The sequence below is a fragment of the Apium graveolens genome, chromosome 9 (assembly GCF_009905375.1).
Source record: "Apium graveolens cultivar Ventura chromosome 9, ASM990537v1, whole genome shotgun sequence".
Taxonomy (NCBI): domain Eukaryota; kingdom Viridiplantae; phylum Streptophyta; class Magnoliopsida; order Apiales; family Apiaceae; genus Apium; species Apium graveolens.
Window position 1 is genome coordinate 140,999,875 of NC_133655.1, and position 16,711 is coordinate 141,016,585.

Here is a 16,711-nt window from a genome sequence, read left to right on the forward strand (position 1 = left end):
AGCTCACCCTTGCGTTAGGGACTGCTTTTCGAGGCCTTGGAGCTGATATCCAGTGGCCAGTTTTTGGTGAGGACTCTGCATACCCACCGCCTGATACTCCACCCACTGAGGGTGATGATGATGATGACTCCGAGTAGGTATACCCTGTGTTCCTTTCTACTACTTTCACTGAGGACAGTGAAGATTTTTAGTTTGGGGGTGGTAGTTAAGGAATATTGTGTGTGTGTCATTTAGTTGCATATTCATGATAGTTTAGTTCATATAGTTGCATAATTTATGCCATATAGTTTTTTTTATGAATGTCATGTAGCTCATGCATTTACTATGATCCCTTTTGCAATGATTTATCGACTGAATTGTGATATTGATGCGAGTGTAGTGATAGCATTAAAGTGATATTAAGTTGTGTAGGTTGATATGCATGCTAGAAACAATTGTAAGTCCACTAAGTCTTAAAGAATGCGTAAGGGCTAGATTGTTGTTATGATTTGGTTGTTTTCAAGGTCAATCTATTTATTATGCTTAGAATTCGATTATAGGTTCTTAGTGATAAAAACATGAAAAGAAAAATTTTTGGAGAAAAAAAAAATATGGAAGTTGTTGCTAGTTGTGGCTAGGCATCAAATGGCTAGTAGTCGGCTCGCTTATGTTGCGAGTAGTCTAGGGTTGAGTAAGATGGAGCGAAACGCACTTGCTCAGAAGTTATAAAAAAAAAAAATATTTTTTGCATAATTGATCAAGAGTGGGCTCTTTGGTATTCGAGTTATTAAGTTCTTAGGGGACTTTGTGCCTAGTGACCTAAAGCTTTTAGAGTCTGGGATCCGCTAACCTAATGCTCGTTACATGGATACCATTGTATAAGTCTTTTGTGGACCTCACTCATTGCACGGTCAAATAAGCATTTGAGTTGTAAATAAAAAGCACGATTCCGTAGTAAGCTCCAGAGTTCTTGTAGTGTTGTATATCACTTTGTGCCTAGAATTTTTATTCTTTGTGTAATCGTAGGATTGCCTTGAGGATAGTCTAGTCATAGTAATTGGTCTAGTTCCGAAGCATATCTGTTAAGCATTTGCACACACCACGTTTCTGGCTGTATGTCCGGTTGCATGAGTTTATTGATCTTTAGTTGTCTAACTGCATTCGTTGAGATGTGATAATTTGGTTGGTTAATTGTAGTAAGGGGGATCGTTGCATTTTCATATAGATTGCATTCATGCATATTTTTATTTATTTTTGAGTCTGTGACGCTTGAGGACAAGCATCGATTTAAGTTTGGGGGTGTGATAAGTGGCATTTTATACCACTTAGAACGTCTTAAAATGGCTTAAATTGGTGTCTTGAAATCAAGTATTTTGTGTATTTGATGCGTTTTTCTAGTGTTTATGCATTTCAGGGTATTAGTTGCATTTCGGGGGAGGAATCATCAAGAATAAGCCTTGGCATGTGTTCACCATTGCGAGAGGAAAGGAATGGGCAGATTACGGCGAAGAAACGGAGCAAGCTTGGAATTTTTCCAGTAGGGTCCTGCGCGTCCGCGCAGCAATGCTGAGCGGCCGCGCAACAGCCTGCGCGCCCGCGCAGATATGCTGAGCGGCCGCGCAAGGTCGGGGAAAAAGCTGAATTATTTTAGACTTCTACTTCTGTGTGGCTTCCAACTTCTATGTAATCTGAGTTTTATGGGACTATTATATAGGTAGATTTGAGACGTTTTCACAGAGAGTATTAAGGGGATTATGTTTTAGATTGTGTTTTATGCAAGAAGCGAAGGAGATAAGAAAGAAGACCGATTTAGCACACCGCAACGAAGAGGAAGCATATATTCTTGTGATTCTTGTTTCGTTGTAACGTTGGATGCTAGTTTTCTTGCTTTGACTTATTTACTCTTGTGACGTACTCTGTTTTAATATAATTAGTGTAGTTATTATTTTCTTGTGTTGTTTGTCATGATTTCATATGAACCCATGATGGCGATAAGTTCTATTATGGGCTAATCGTGATCATGGGGTTACAACGGATTTATTATGGAATTCTTTAGTTAATTGTTTAATACTTTAGTGTGTGATGATTGCATGATATCTAGTATTGGTTGTGCGTATTCGTCTTATGTGCGTCGCGAACATATAAGATAGGGTGTTAATCTCTTGTGAAGCGATGGTGGATCTTGAGATTTAGAACTTGCCATGCTAGCATAGGTTCATGTACGTTGTGCATGATTAGTGGGTAACTCTAACAGTTTTATTTGCCCTATGTAATCAAAAGGGATAACTTGTGCTTAAATCGTTGTGTTGTCAATTTCTGTAGACATATAGAAACTCAACATAATTGATGACTATTCAACTTCTATCTTAATTGTGGATGTTTGGTAGAATGGTATTAGTACAATGAAAGTTGGCTTTTATCAGTTTTGTGTTATTCGATTAATATCATCACTGTCACATGCTAAAGGTAATAACAATGGCTATAGAAGGAAGTAATAATGAAGTTGTGATCTCATGAGTGTTTTATTATTGATAAATTGAAGTGTTAGTTAAGTGGTTAATTGAGTAGTTAATTATAGTTAATATTTAATCAACAATTTTAAGTGTTATTATCTTAACATTGAGAAGTAATCATACATTGGTGAGTGAGTTTAATTAGACAATAATTTAGTCTGAGTCTCTGAGGGAACGAACTAGAAAGTATTCTATATTACTTGCGAACACGTATACTTGCGTGAATATTAGTGCGTGTTTTCGCCCTAACATCGACAAGTCAAATTAAAGACAAGAAGATTGGAGATATCGACAAGTCATTTCTTCACTAGAGAACTTAGAGTTATCGACAAGTCAACATTCATTAGAGAACTCTGAGTTATCGATACGTCAAATTCCACTAGAGAACCCAGAGATATCGATAAGTCAACATTCACTAGAGAATTCTGAGATATCGATAAGTCAAATTTGATTAGAGAACTCTGAGATATTGACAAGTCAAGAAGCCACGAGAGAACTCAGAGATATCGATAAGTCAAAGTGAAGATATGAAGACTAGAGATCTCGATAAGCCAAATTCTCTTATAGAGTACTAGAGATCTCGATAAGCCAATATACTTATCGAGATATCAAGTTCTCTATAGACCAAACTGGAGATCTCGAGGTAAAATCTCAAAGTACAAAATTACAGATCAGTTCAATATCCAAGATTAATAATCAACAAACAATCCAAACAGCTGGATTGACAAGTCTACAAAAAGCAGCTTGAAGGATGTGCAAGATCAATGGTGAAGATTAACTAACAAAGGAAGATCAAAGTAAACACAAGATGCTAAGATATGCTAAGCCAGAAACAAAAGATATACTTTTCAATAAATGGAAATGACAAGTGACTGTCTACTAAAGCTAATAGCATGTCTTATTGTACACTGTGTAAACCAGCAGTTAACTGAATTATAAAGTTAACACTGGTCCTTAAGTTAGTTGTAACAATTCAAATAGAAAATCTTGTAACTCTCTCAAGAAGAAGCTAAGATCTTTGTCAACAAAGAGCCTAGAAATTTTATAGTAAAATATTCTTAATTTTAATATAAAATTAAGTGAGTTTTAAAGATCTGTATTCTTTATTCTTGCAAGTTTAACTTCTGCACGTACACATTTTCACTAAAAGATTTAATTTACTTTGTTCAACCGTAAAAGATTTAAGAAAAGCTTAAAAACAGTAAAACACATTCACCCCCCTCTGTGTGTAATTCATTACCTAACAAGTGGTATCAGAGCAAAATCTGAAAGTAAACAGATTCAAGATCTTGGAAGAATGAATACACTGAAAATCAGTAGCATCAAAATTCCTACCTTTGACAAAGCTAACTACACTCTTTGAAAAAAGAAAATGTTGCTGTTTATCAGGATGGCCAATCCACTCTATATTCAGATTCTCAAAAATGGGCCTTTCACTCCTCTGGTTAGAGTTAAAGAATCAACAGATGGTGATATGGTCATTTCAGCTCATTATGCTCCAAAAGACCCTTCTGAGTATCCTGAGCCTGAAAAGGAGAAAGTTTTCCTGAATAGTGGCTTACAACTAATACTGATAGAATCACTTGACAATACCATGTACAACAACATTGTCAACTGTGACACTTCCAAACAAATCTGGGAAAAGATTGAAATACTTTGTGAAGGAACTGAGGAAGTTAGATCTAATCAAAGAAGGATACTGATTTCACAGTATGAGGGTTTCATGGCCAAGCCAAAAAAAATATAACTGATGTGTTTGGTGCTAGGAAATGAATAACACACAGAGGTGTTGTGCATATGGTGTGTACTTGATGATTTCTTGAACAAAACACCTTGGTAGATTTTACTTAGTAAAAATGTAGCAATCGACGGATAAGGATTATAGTCCCGGTGGATAACTCATTTAGTCCCGACGGATGATGACTTATTATCCATCGAGTGAGTAGCTTATGTAACAATAAGTCTGTAGCACATTTCTGCATACACATTGTTTAGAATCTGTAGTAGTACTTAAGTCATGTTGACTGTAACTAGATATACAGAATAGGTTGATTAATTGTACATAGATGATGTCTTGTAATTTTGCATGAATTAAATGGAGTCAAGTGCCTGATTGCTACCCGACGGATAAACAACAATGAATTCGACGGATGATCAACAACCCGACGGATGATCAATAACTCGACGGATGATCATAAACCCGGCGGATAAAGAATTCAAATATCTGTTAACAGTGACAACACAGTCACATGCGTCGAGTGTATGCAAATGGAATGTGGTAGCCTATTCAACTGGGTTTTTGAGAACAAAGAAGCATTGCCATTTCCATGCTATTATGAAGATATTCAAAGATGCTGGAATAGAGTAATGAAGTAGCATTGTATTAGACTAGATAGTTTTTGTTTTATTATCTTGTCTTATTGCTTTATAATCTTGGTGATATATAAACCAAGAAGCAGCAAATAGAAAGGCATCTGAGATACTAGTCGGGAAACATTTGTAAGCTGAACTCTTAGCATTTCTCTGCATTCTTAGTTATTCAATATTTGTAAGCAGCTGTGAGCTTTTTGCACACAGAGTTCTCTCGATATATATTAAATATCTCGGGTAGAATCATTCAATCTACCAGAAAGTTTTTAAAGACTCTTATTTTTAATTACTTGTGTTTTGATTCATTTCAAGTAACTATTCCACATTCTGCTAATCAATTCACACACACACACACACAGATATATATATATATATATATATATATATATATATATATTTGAGTGAGAACATTTTTATTCAAGAAAAAGTTTCAAGAATTCCATTCAACCCTCCTTCTGTAATTCTTGTTACATTGTTAAGGGACTAATTATTGGTATCAGAGCAAGCTCTTGAAGAACAAAGAGTTTAAAGATCAAAACAATACAGCAAGATGAACAAGAAGGATGTTGGAGTCAAGATTCCTTTTCTGGATAAAGATAATTACCATCATTGGAAGGTAAAGATACATCTTCATTTGCTTTCTCAAGATGAGGCTTATGTGGACTGCATAGAAAGAGGCCCTTATGTTCCAATGAGAGCTGCAACTGGAAATGAGCCATCTGTCCCCAAGCCAAGGCATGAATGGTCTGATCCTGATATTGAACAAGTCAGGAAGGATAAAAAGGCCATGAATATCCTGTTTAATGGAGTTGATGGTGATATGTTTGACAAAATTATCAACTGCAAAACTGCCAAGAATGTTTGGGATACAATACAGATAATCTGTGATGGCACTGAGCAAGTTAGAGAAAATAAGATGCAGCTACTGATTCAGTAATATGAGCATTTTTATAATGAAGAAAGTGAGTCTCTCACTGACATTTTTAGTAGGTTTCAAAAACTGCTAAATGCTCTAAAGTTGCATGGAAGGGTCTATCAGACAAAAGACTCCAATCTAAAATTCCTTAGATCTCTTCCAAAGGAATGGAAACCAATGACAGTCTCATTAAGGAACTCACAAGATTATAAGGAGTTTACTTTGGAGAGACTGTGTGGCATCTTGAAAACTTATGAGCTTGAAATAGAGCAAGATGAGAGGATGAAGAGAGGAAAGAAGAAAGGAGGGTACATTGCACTAGTTGCTGAGTTAGAGAAAGAGATGAATATGGAAGCTATTGAATCAACTTCAAGGGACTGTGAAAGCAAGGGCAAGGGGCTTGCAGTAGAAAATGAAGATTCTTTGAGCCAAGATGACATGGAAGACATTGATGAACATGTAGCATTTCTTTCCAGAAGATTTGCCAAGCTCAAGTTCAAAAAGAACTTTGGAGCAGCCAAGCCAAATAGAAACATGGTGGATAAATCAAAATTCAAATGTTTCAAATGTGGCTTGGCAGGGCACTTTGCCAGTGAGTGTAGGAAGACAGATTCCAGTAAGAAAAAGTTTGAGCCTGTGGATTATAAGCAAAAATATTTTGAGCTGCTCAAACAAAAAGGAAAGGGCTTTCATTACACAAGAAAATGACTGGGTAGCAGATGGTCTGGATGAAGATGAAGATGTCAGCTATGTCAATTTAGCCCTAATGGCCAAGTCTGATGAAACAGAAACAAGTTTTTCAAGTAATCAGGTAATTACTACAAACCTTGCACATTTATCTAAAGCTGAATGTGATGATGCTATAAATAACATATCTACAGAGTTATATCATTTGCGTGTTACACTTAAGTCTCTTACTAAAGAAAATGCTAAAATCAAATAAAATAATTTGTTTTTAAGTGAGAGAAATAATGTGCTAGAGTCTCAGTTCATTGATTTTGAAAAATTAAGAATTGAATGTAAGATTGCAAAGGAGGAATTAACTGAGTCCTTGAAGAAAGAAGAAATTTTGAAGAAGCAGCTCGAGCGTGAACAAGAGGTAATTAAGGCATGGAAAACATCTAGAGATGTTCATGCTCAAATTACCAAAGTTCAAGGAATCGAGTCCTTCTGTGATGCAGCCTGGAAAAAGAACTAGGAGAAACTATAACCAAATTTGGTGGATGGAGTGCTAACAGATGTAGACTTGACGGATGATGAGGATTATCCGTCGGATAACAAAAAGGGTTATTCGTTGACTGATGAAATCCTCATCCGTCGGCGGTAAGCAAGCCTATCAGTAAAGCCAAACTTGTTAAGCTGAATGAAAAGTATGGATATGTTTCCAAGAACTTTGTTTCAGGAGAATCGAGTCAAGTTAAGAAAGGGAAAAAGGCTAATGTTGGTCACATGACTGTCAAACAGTTAAGTGACAGACTTGAAAGGATTGAGGTGAAAACAGAGGTTAAAAAGAAAAATAATAGAAATGGTAAAGTAGGGATTGACAAACACAATAACTACACACCTGATAAATATGCTCCTAGAAAACTCCGTGTCAAGTGTGGTAGTGTAAATCATTTGTCTGTTAATTGCAAATCTGCCATGCCTTCCATGTCTGTGCCACCTCACTTTCCTAACATGAATGCCATGCCTCCCATGCCTATAAATGCTATGTCAACACAGAATTTGAATGCACAGTTTGCTAATATGCCATTTGCACCTAATCCCTGTTATGCTGTACTTAGTATGCCACAAATGCCATTTAGCATGCCTTACTGGAATAACATGTTCACTAATAGCATGTCATTCCCTGTTGATTATAATTTGCATGATAATTCTGTTGCAATGAATGGTTTCAAAGGCCCAACTCAAATGACCAAGGATGAATCTGATATCCCCAAGTCCAATGAGATAAAGCCTAAGAAACAGAAAAATAAAGCTAACAATGCAGGACCCAAGGAAACTTGGGTACCAAAATTAACTTGATTTGATTTTGATGTGTGCTACGAAACAGAAAGAATCTTTGGTACTTGGACAGTGGTTGTTCAAGACACATGACTGGTGATTCTACCCTGCTCACAGAGTTTAAGGAGAGAGTTGGCCCAAGTATTACTTTTGGAGATGACAACAAGGGTTATACTGTGGGATATGGCTTGATTTCAAAGGACAATATCATCATTGAGTAAGTTGCCTTAGTGGATGGTCTCAAACACAACTTGTTGAGTATCAGCCAACTTTGTGATAAAGGCAACTCAGTAACTTTCAACTCAGAAGCCTGTGTTGTGACTAACAAAAGAAGCAACAAAGTGGTTCTCACTGGTGTAAGAAAAGGAAATGTGTACCTAGCTGATTTCAACTCATCTAATGCAGAATCTGTTACTTGTCGTCTCAGTAAAGCAAGTCAGGATGAAAGTTGGCTATGGCACAAGAAGCTATCCCATTTAAACTACAAGACCATGAATGAGCTAGTAAAGAAAAAACTGGTTAGAGGCATTCCTCTAGTGGAGTTTTCTAAGGATGGACTGTGTGATGCCTGTCAAAAAGGGAAGCAGATTAAAGTATCATTCAGGAAGAAACTTGATTCAACAATTGAAGAACCTTTACAACTGCTACACATGGATTTGTTTGTACCAGTCAATATGTTGTCCATCTCAAGGAAAAGATTTTGTCTAGTAATTGTAGATGATTTCTCAAAGTTCTCTTGGACATATTTCCTAAAGTCTAAAGATGAGGCTAGTGAAATCATCATCAATCACATAAGGCAAGTCAATAATCATACTGATTTCAAGGTTAGAAGAATCAGGAGTGACAATGGAACTGAGTTCAAGAATTCTATCATGAGAGCATTTTGTGAGGAAAATGGGATTCTGCATGAGTTTTCAGCAGCAAGAACTTCACAACAGAATGGAGTAGTGGAAAGGAAGAACATATCACGTATTAAAGCTGCAAGAACAATGCTTGAAGAATCTAATCTGCCAACATATTTCTGGGCTGAAGTTGTAAATACTACATGCTACACTCAGAATATTTCTCTGGTTAGTCAAGCAAGATGCATGACTCCCTATCAATCGTTCAAGAACAAGAAGCCAACTCTAAATTTCCTTCATGTCTTTGGTTGTAAATGCTATATTCTGAGAAATTAAATTGAACAAAATGGGAAGTTTGATGCTAAAGCAGATGAAGGAATTTTTGTTGGATATGCTGTTGGTAAAGCATATAAAGTCTACAATCTAAGAACCAACATTATTGTGGAATCAATACATGTTGTGTTTGATGATCAAATAAAAAGATTGAAGGACTTCAAGATGGAGATTACCATGAGAGCCTCAAATTCGACAATGTGGAGATGGTTAGTGATGACAGTGATGATGAAAGTGATCAAGAAACAATATCAAAGGATAATGCAGAAAAATCTACTACCAATGAAGCACAAAACTCAACATCTGTCGAGTTGCATAATGCTTCATCCGTCGGGAGGCAATCTGCGTTATCCGTCGGGAGGCAACCAGCTTCATCCGTCGGTACTCAAAATTCACCATCCGTCGGGTTATCAAAAGGAGCAGGAAGTCAGGATAGATCACCTATAGAAAGTTCCCCTTTCTCAAATCAAAGATCCACAAACTCAAGGGGAGTTTCTAACAATCAAAAATCAATAACACATCAAGACAACAATGAGGCCTCTTCATCTAGAGCTAATCTACCTCAACAAAGAAAATGGACAAAAGATCACCCCTTTGAGCTCATAATTGGTGACGTTTCTTCTAGAGTTTAAACCAGGAGAGCAACTCAGGAAGAATGTCTATACAGCAGCTTTCTTTCCAAGGAAGAACCAAAGAAGGCAGAAGAAGCTTTGTTGGATCCTGATTGGATTTTAGCTATGCAGGAGGAGCTAAACTAATTTGAAAGGAATAATGTATGGAAGCTGGTTCCCAAGCCTAAAGGAAAGAATCCAATAGACACCAAATGGGTATTCAGAAACAAGATGGATGAAAATGGCATAGTAGTCAGGAACAAAGATAGATTGGTTGCTAAGGGCTATTGTCAATAAGAAAGAATAGATTTTGATGAAACATTTGCTCCTGTTGCAAGACTTGAAGCCATCAGAATCTTCTTAGCCTATGCAGCCCATGCCAATTTCAAGGTCTATCAAATGGATGTCAAAAGTGCCTTTCTGAATGGAGATTTGGAGGAGAAAGTCTATGTCAGTCAACCTCCTGGTTTTGAAGATCCAAATTTATCAGAACATGTCTATTATCTTTTGAAAGCACTTTATGGATTGAAGCAAGCACCTAGAGCCTGGTATGACACTTTATCAAAGTTCCTTTTGGAAAATCATTTCACAAGAGGTAGTGTAGATACAACTTTATTCTTTAGAAATGTTAATGGCTCTAGTATACTTGTTCAAATTTATGTAGATGATATTATTTTTGGCTCTAGATATGAGAAACTTTGCAAAAAGTTTGCCAAATTGATGCAAAGTAAGTATGAAATGAGTATGATGGGAGAACTAATTACTTTCTTGGTTTGCAAGTTAAGCAAGTTAGTGATGTAATATTCATTAGTCAAACTAAATATATTTTTGATCTTTTAAAGAAGTTTGATCTAATGGATTGCACATCTGCAAAAACTCCCATGGCTACTGCAACTAAGCTTGAATTAAACACTACTGAAAAGTTTGTGGATATTTCAAGTTATAGGGACATGGTTGGCTCACTTCTGTACTTAACAGCTAGTAGGCCAAATATAATGTTTGCTACATGTTTATGTGCTAGATTTCAGGTTGATCCTAGAGAATCTCACTTAATAGCTATTAAGAGAATTTTCAGATATCTCAAGGGAACACCAAACTTGACATTTGGTACCCTAGAGATTCTGGTTTTGATCTAACTGGTTATTCCGATGCAGATTATACGGGTTGTAGAATTGATAGAAAAAGTACAACATGAACCTGTCAATTTCTAGGAAACAAGCTTGTGTCCTGGTTCAGTAAAAAGCAAAATTCAGTTTCTACTTGTACAGTTGAAGCTGAATATATTGCTGCTGGTAGTTGCTGTGCACAGATATTATGGATGAAAAATCAATTGCTAGACTATGGTTTGCAAGTTGAGAGGATTCCTATTTTCTGTGATAACACAAGTGCAATTGCCGTCACTGAAAATTCAGTACAACATTCAAGGACAAAGCACATAGATATCAAGTACCACTTCATAAGGGAGCATGTAATGAATGATACTGTGGAACTACATTTTGTTCCAAGTGAGAAGCAGCTTGCAGATATCTTTACCAAACCACTAGATGAATCCACCTTTTCAAGGTTGGTAAGTGAGTTAGGTATTCTTAATTATTCTTAAATCTATATGAGATAATTTGCAAGTTGATATGCAGCCAGAAATTTAATTGATTTTTCAGTCCTTGATGAAATTTTGGCTAAGTCAAAATTTACATATCGAGTTTGATCATCCGTCAGCATACTATTTGCTAATAAAAATCAATTATTTTCTGGAATATTTTATGACTCGACGGATAACTGTCTATCCTCATCCGTCGAATTGTCTTAATCTCAGTCGTTAATTCCCTGAACATTATCCATCGAGTATACTTACAGTTTGTAAGCATAACACGACGGATAATGGGTGGAATTTTTACAGTTTATTTTTAAACGACTATCTTAGGCAATTTTCATTGGTTACTTTATTTTACTTTATTATTTTTAGCAGTTATTTTTTTAATAGTATAAAAGCTTATTTCATTTCAATTGCTTTTCTTTTATCATTCTCAAATCAACTGCTCAAATTTCCTTCTCTTTCAAAGCACTTACTCTTTCTCTTCAAGCCCTCATTCTCTAACAATGGCGCCCGTTGTCAAGATTATATCTCAAACTGGGTTCATTTATGAGAAGAACAATTTCACTGCATTAGTAAACAAGGGTATCCAACAATCTGGTGACTATCATAAGATGATGGACTTTGTGAAGAATTGCAAGCTTAGCTATGCCATGTTGAAATCACCCACAATCTTTTGTGAGGTTATTGAAGAGATGTGGACAACTGCTACATACAACTCAACAGATAAGACAATCACACTCACCATTAAAGGTAAAGAATTCTGTATCAATAGTGATGTTATAAAAGCATGTTTTAAGATTCCTGATAACACTGTGACCTCACCACACACTGACACTGATATAGTCAATATGCTTAATTCCATGAACTATGCTCTTTCTACTTCTAAGTTAAGTGACATTAGGAGACTGGGCCTTAGGAAAGAATGGAGTTTTATGTGTGATGTAGTGATAAAGGTCTTTTCAGGTAAAGTCGGTAATTTTGATTCAGTCAATATCTCCATGCTTAACATGCTCTACATGCTAGTTACAGATAAATTCTATAATTTCAGTGACCTTGTTTTGTTTGAGTTAGGTTTCAAACTAGGAGAGTTAAATACGAGAGGTAAGAATGTGTATTATGCTAGATTCTTTATGATGTTAGCTAACCATCTCTCTGAGGGTATTGTGCTTGAGAACCCTAACAACAAATTAGATTGTTGGGTTCAAGAGAGAAGGCTCATTGCAGATTTGAACAGGGCCAATCACCACAAGGAGGTGCCACTGTTCTATTTCCCTATAATGGAAGCACCTCAGGTAAGTGAGGTAAGTTCATCTATTCCTACCTCTATTCTAACCTCACTAATTTCTTTAAATTCTAGTGTGGCTATGACAACTGTGTCAATGACCCAACAGTTGCCTACCCAAGCCACCAAACCTACAAACATTTCAATATCCAAATCAAAGAAAGCCCCCTCTGGTATCTCTCAAAAGATGCCAGTTGTAAAATCCACCAAAACCAAAGAGGGGAGTGTGAAGGTGGGTAAGAGAGGTGAGGGAAGGGGTGAACATAAAAGAAACCCTAAGAATAAGGATGGAGAGTTGAGTGGTTTCCAGCCTAGCCACACTGCAGTTTCCCAACAAACTGCAGTGTTTAAAAAGGATAAAAGCTCACTTCTAGCTGCATCCTCCCAAAAGGATGTAGTTATTGAACAAATCTCTCAACCAAGAGCACATGCCAAGAGGGTTTGGGACACAAGCTCACCCCAAACTTATGCCAGAAAGAAGAAATCTAAAACTTTTGGGGATGCACAGGGTACACACACTGTACAGACTGGTGCTAAAGACTCAGTCACTGTACCTTCACAAATTCAGTTTGATGTGACTCCAATAAATGTGGAGTCACAGCCAAAATCTCTAGTAATAGAAGCACCTCAAACACCTAACTCACCCACAAACTCACTGGATGTGGATATGATAAACACATCAATTCCTGATTCCCCTTCTTTAACTTTGTTGGGGAAGCCAAAATCTAGTGCAAGTGAGCATCATCTTTTAGATGATTTGTTGGCTCACTTGCCAATTCTTTTTAGGAACTGTTGAATCATCTGTGCCCAAAATATCTTCAATCAGCACAGAGTCCACAATAGTTTCTTTTCCTAGTTCATTCATTTCTACCCTCTCGACGGATATTGCTCATCCGTCGAGTAGTGATTGTATCCTGAAGCTTAACAGTAGTTATCCATCGGATATCAAAACCACTCACCCGATGGATATCACTCATCCGTCGAGTATCTCTGCACAACCTCAAACTTCATTTATTTCAAGTGCAGAAGATTTAATGGTTGTTCAGTCACTATTAGGATTGAGAGAGAAGAGTGTTTTGAGTGAGAGTCTGGGTTGCTTCAAGGAAAAATGAGAGGAAATGAGTGAAACTATGCAATCCATTTCTTCAGGATTGGCAAAAGAGAGTGAGAGGAGTCCCACCTTAGAAGGTAAAGGTGAGGGTGTGAGGGTGGGGAGCCAGGGTGAGACCCTGATGCAACAAAAGAGAGAAAATGAGAGAAATGCAGGTACTGGAGCTATAAGGATGTATGTCATTGTTAGTGAGTCAATGAATGTCCAGGATGCAGACAAGGAGGGACTATCTCAGCAACCTAAAGTTGTTATATATTCCACCTCCCTTGATCCTGAGGCATTTACTCACCCTGTTCCAGCCTATCAACTTCTAGCTGAACAGGGCAATGACAATGCAAAAAGGATGCTCAATCTGGTGCATACCACACAGTCTATGATAAGAGCTAAGGATGCCATCACAACTTTGCCTTCTACAGCTGGTGATGTGGATTATAAGACTGGTGGTTCAGCTGATTTCTTTGGTGATGAAAGTGGGGATAGTGAAGATGAAGCAATAGACATAGGGGGAGAAGTAGGTTCCAGTTCAAGATCAGGTACGCCATCATGGGCATTTTCAAAGCACTGTGATGAGCACTACTTCAAGACAACCCTGATCCAACTAATCAATCATACACATACTGCTCTTCAAACCACTTCAAATGCAAACACTAAGAAGCTCCTTCAGGCACATCTAGCCACTCTGCAACTTCAACAAATTCAAGGCTTCCAACATGCTAGGGATGTAAACACCATCAAGGGTGATATTGAGGAGATGAAGAAGGTCATTTCAGAAAAAATGGACTCTAAGCTTCCAGAAGCTACAATGTTTGACATCAAGAGGCAATTAAGGAAAAATTCTGATCTTGCAACCAAGATGGATGCATTGGATACAAGAATGTCAGCCATGGAAGCATCTTTAACAGCCATTCATCTTCATCAAGACCAACAGACAGATTTACTTCAAAAACTGGTGGTTGCTCAAACCCCCATCCTCTGCTCAACTTGATGATAAAAAAAGGGGGAGAAAGGACCCAGTGAGGGGGAGAAGCTTCAAATTCAAATCAGTAAAATAATTGTGCCTTCAATTACTATCTCAAAGCCACCAGTTACAAACAGTATAGATCTGATAAATGAAGCAGCAACCAACATTAGAGCAGCTGAAATGAAGCAGTTGAACCCAATCAACTGGGAGAAGATTGATGAGGATATACAAAAGAAGTTTGGACTAGTCAAGGAGCCAGTAAAGTCAGCCATCCATCACTCTCAAGTTAAGCAAATTTCTGTGAATGAGATGAGCATGGACTATCTGGAAATGGGACAATCATCCTGCATCAAATCTCCAAAGGATGAAATAATTCTGAAACCAAGGGTAAATTATCCAAAATTATCATTGAAGAACCCTTTGGATACTGTGTATGAGACACCTAAGCCTGATGAAAAGAAGCTTCTATCAAGGTCAATTGTTTTCTACAAAGATCCAGCTGATTCAGCTTCAAAAAGGATAATTGCTAAAATTTTCAGGAATGGGAAGGAAATTTGTGTGGTGGCTGGACATCCTCAATTTGCTCAAGAAAAGAGAGAATAAAAGGCTAGATTGAAGCAGGAAAAGAAGCAAGCTGCTCTAGATGCTAAAAAGGCTAAACAAAAGAAAGAGCAAATTGCTATCTTGGCCAAGCTACATGCTGTAAACTCATCACAACAAATTCCTGCTCAGCCATCTGAAATCACTGAATCTCAAGATCCAAAGAAGTAAGTTGAACAACAGAAGAAGTCTCCAAGAATCAAGGAATTGGCTAAAAGAACCAAAAGAAAACTGGACATTGTTGATAAAGAATTGGAGAATCAGTTTCCCAAGGAGTCCACTTCAACTACAACTCAAGCATCAAAACCCTCTGTGGTATTTGAAGATATCAAGGTGGTGGATCCTTACAGGAACATTCATGGTGAACCTATTGTGCCTAAGGATGAGCCAATAGAATGGGAGAACATACCAATTCCTGACTTCAATTTACCAATCCTCAACAAGCCAAAAAGAACAAAGTCAAGAGCAGTCAAGAAAGTGAAGTTGTCACCTCTCAAATCCAAATCTTTAGTCAAAGCTCAATCTAAAGTCAACAAAGGAGATTATATGTACTTGTGTGACATCAAGGAGATTTCTGATCTAAACCTCTATCTAGATAAATTAGATGAAGTGAGAGGAATTGATGCATACAGAAATCTACCTGAAAGGTTAGTGTTCAAGTACAAGGGAGGAAAGGAGATTTAGTGGCCACTTCACAAGATCCTTCAAGAAAGCCAAGTTGTACTGATTAAGGTTTATTCATCTTTCAAGAAGAATTTTGGGTTCAATGTTACTGCAAGAAGATTGGTACTGAAGAAGATTGAAGAACTAAGGAGTGTTAGAGCTAAGGATGCAATCCCAAAGACTCTAATTATCCCTTACACAGGGAGAAGAGTTCATCTAAGGCCCTACTGGCTGATGAAGTTCATGGATGACAAAGGATTGAGAATATTTTTAGATTAGAAGACCAATTGAGCATCTCTAGCAATGAGACTCTCTTGGAAATGCAAGCAAAGCTAAATCTCTCAGAATCTGATGAACTGGAATTCCACAGGAAGCTCCAAAATCAGATTGAAGAAAACAACAGAAAGCTTGGAAAGAGATCCAGACCTTCAAGAAACTAGATAAATCTGCTCAGGCTAGAGGAGCATCTTAACAATGTCTGTGAGCAAAACTTTGTACATATTGTTAATTGAAGCACTTTTCAGTATTATCTACTCTCTTTTAAAGTTGTATTTTTAGGGTGTTTTGTTATCATCAAGTATCTCTTAATTTATGGCTACAATTCCAGTAGACATAAATTGGGGGAGATTGTTGTGCATATGTTGTGTACTTGATGATTTCTTGAACAAAACACCTTGGTAGATTTTACTTAGTGAAAATGTAGCACTCGACGGATAAGGATTATAGTCCCGACAGATAACTCATTTTAGTCCCGACGGATGATGACTTAGTATCCATCGAGTGAGTAGCTTATGTAACAATAAGTCTGTAGCACATTTCTGCATACACATTGTTTAGAATCTGTAGTAGTACTTAAGTCATGTTGACTGTAACTAGATATGCAGAATAGGTTGATTAATTGTACATAGATGATGTCTTGTAATTCTGTATAA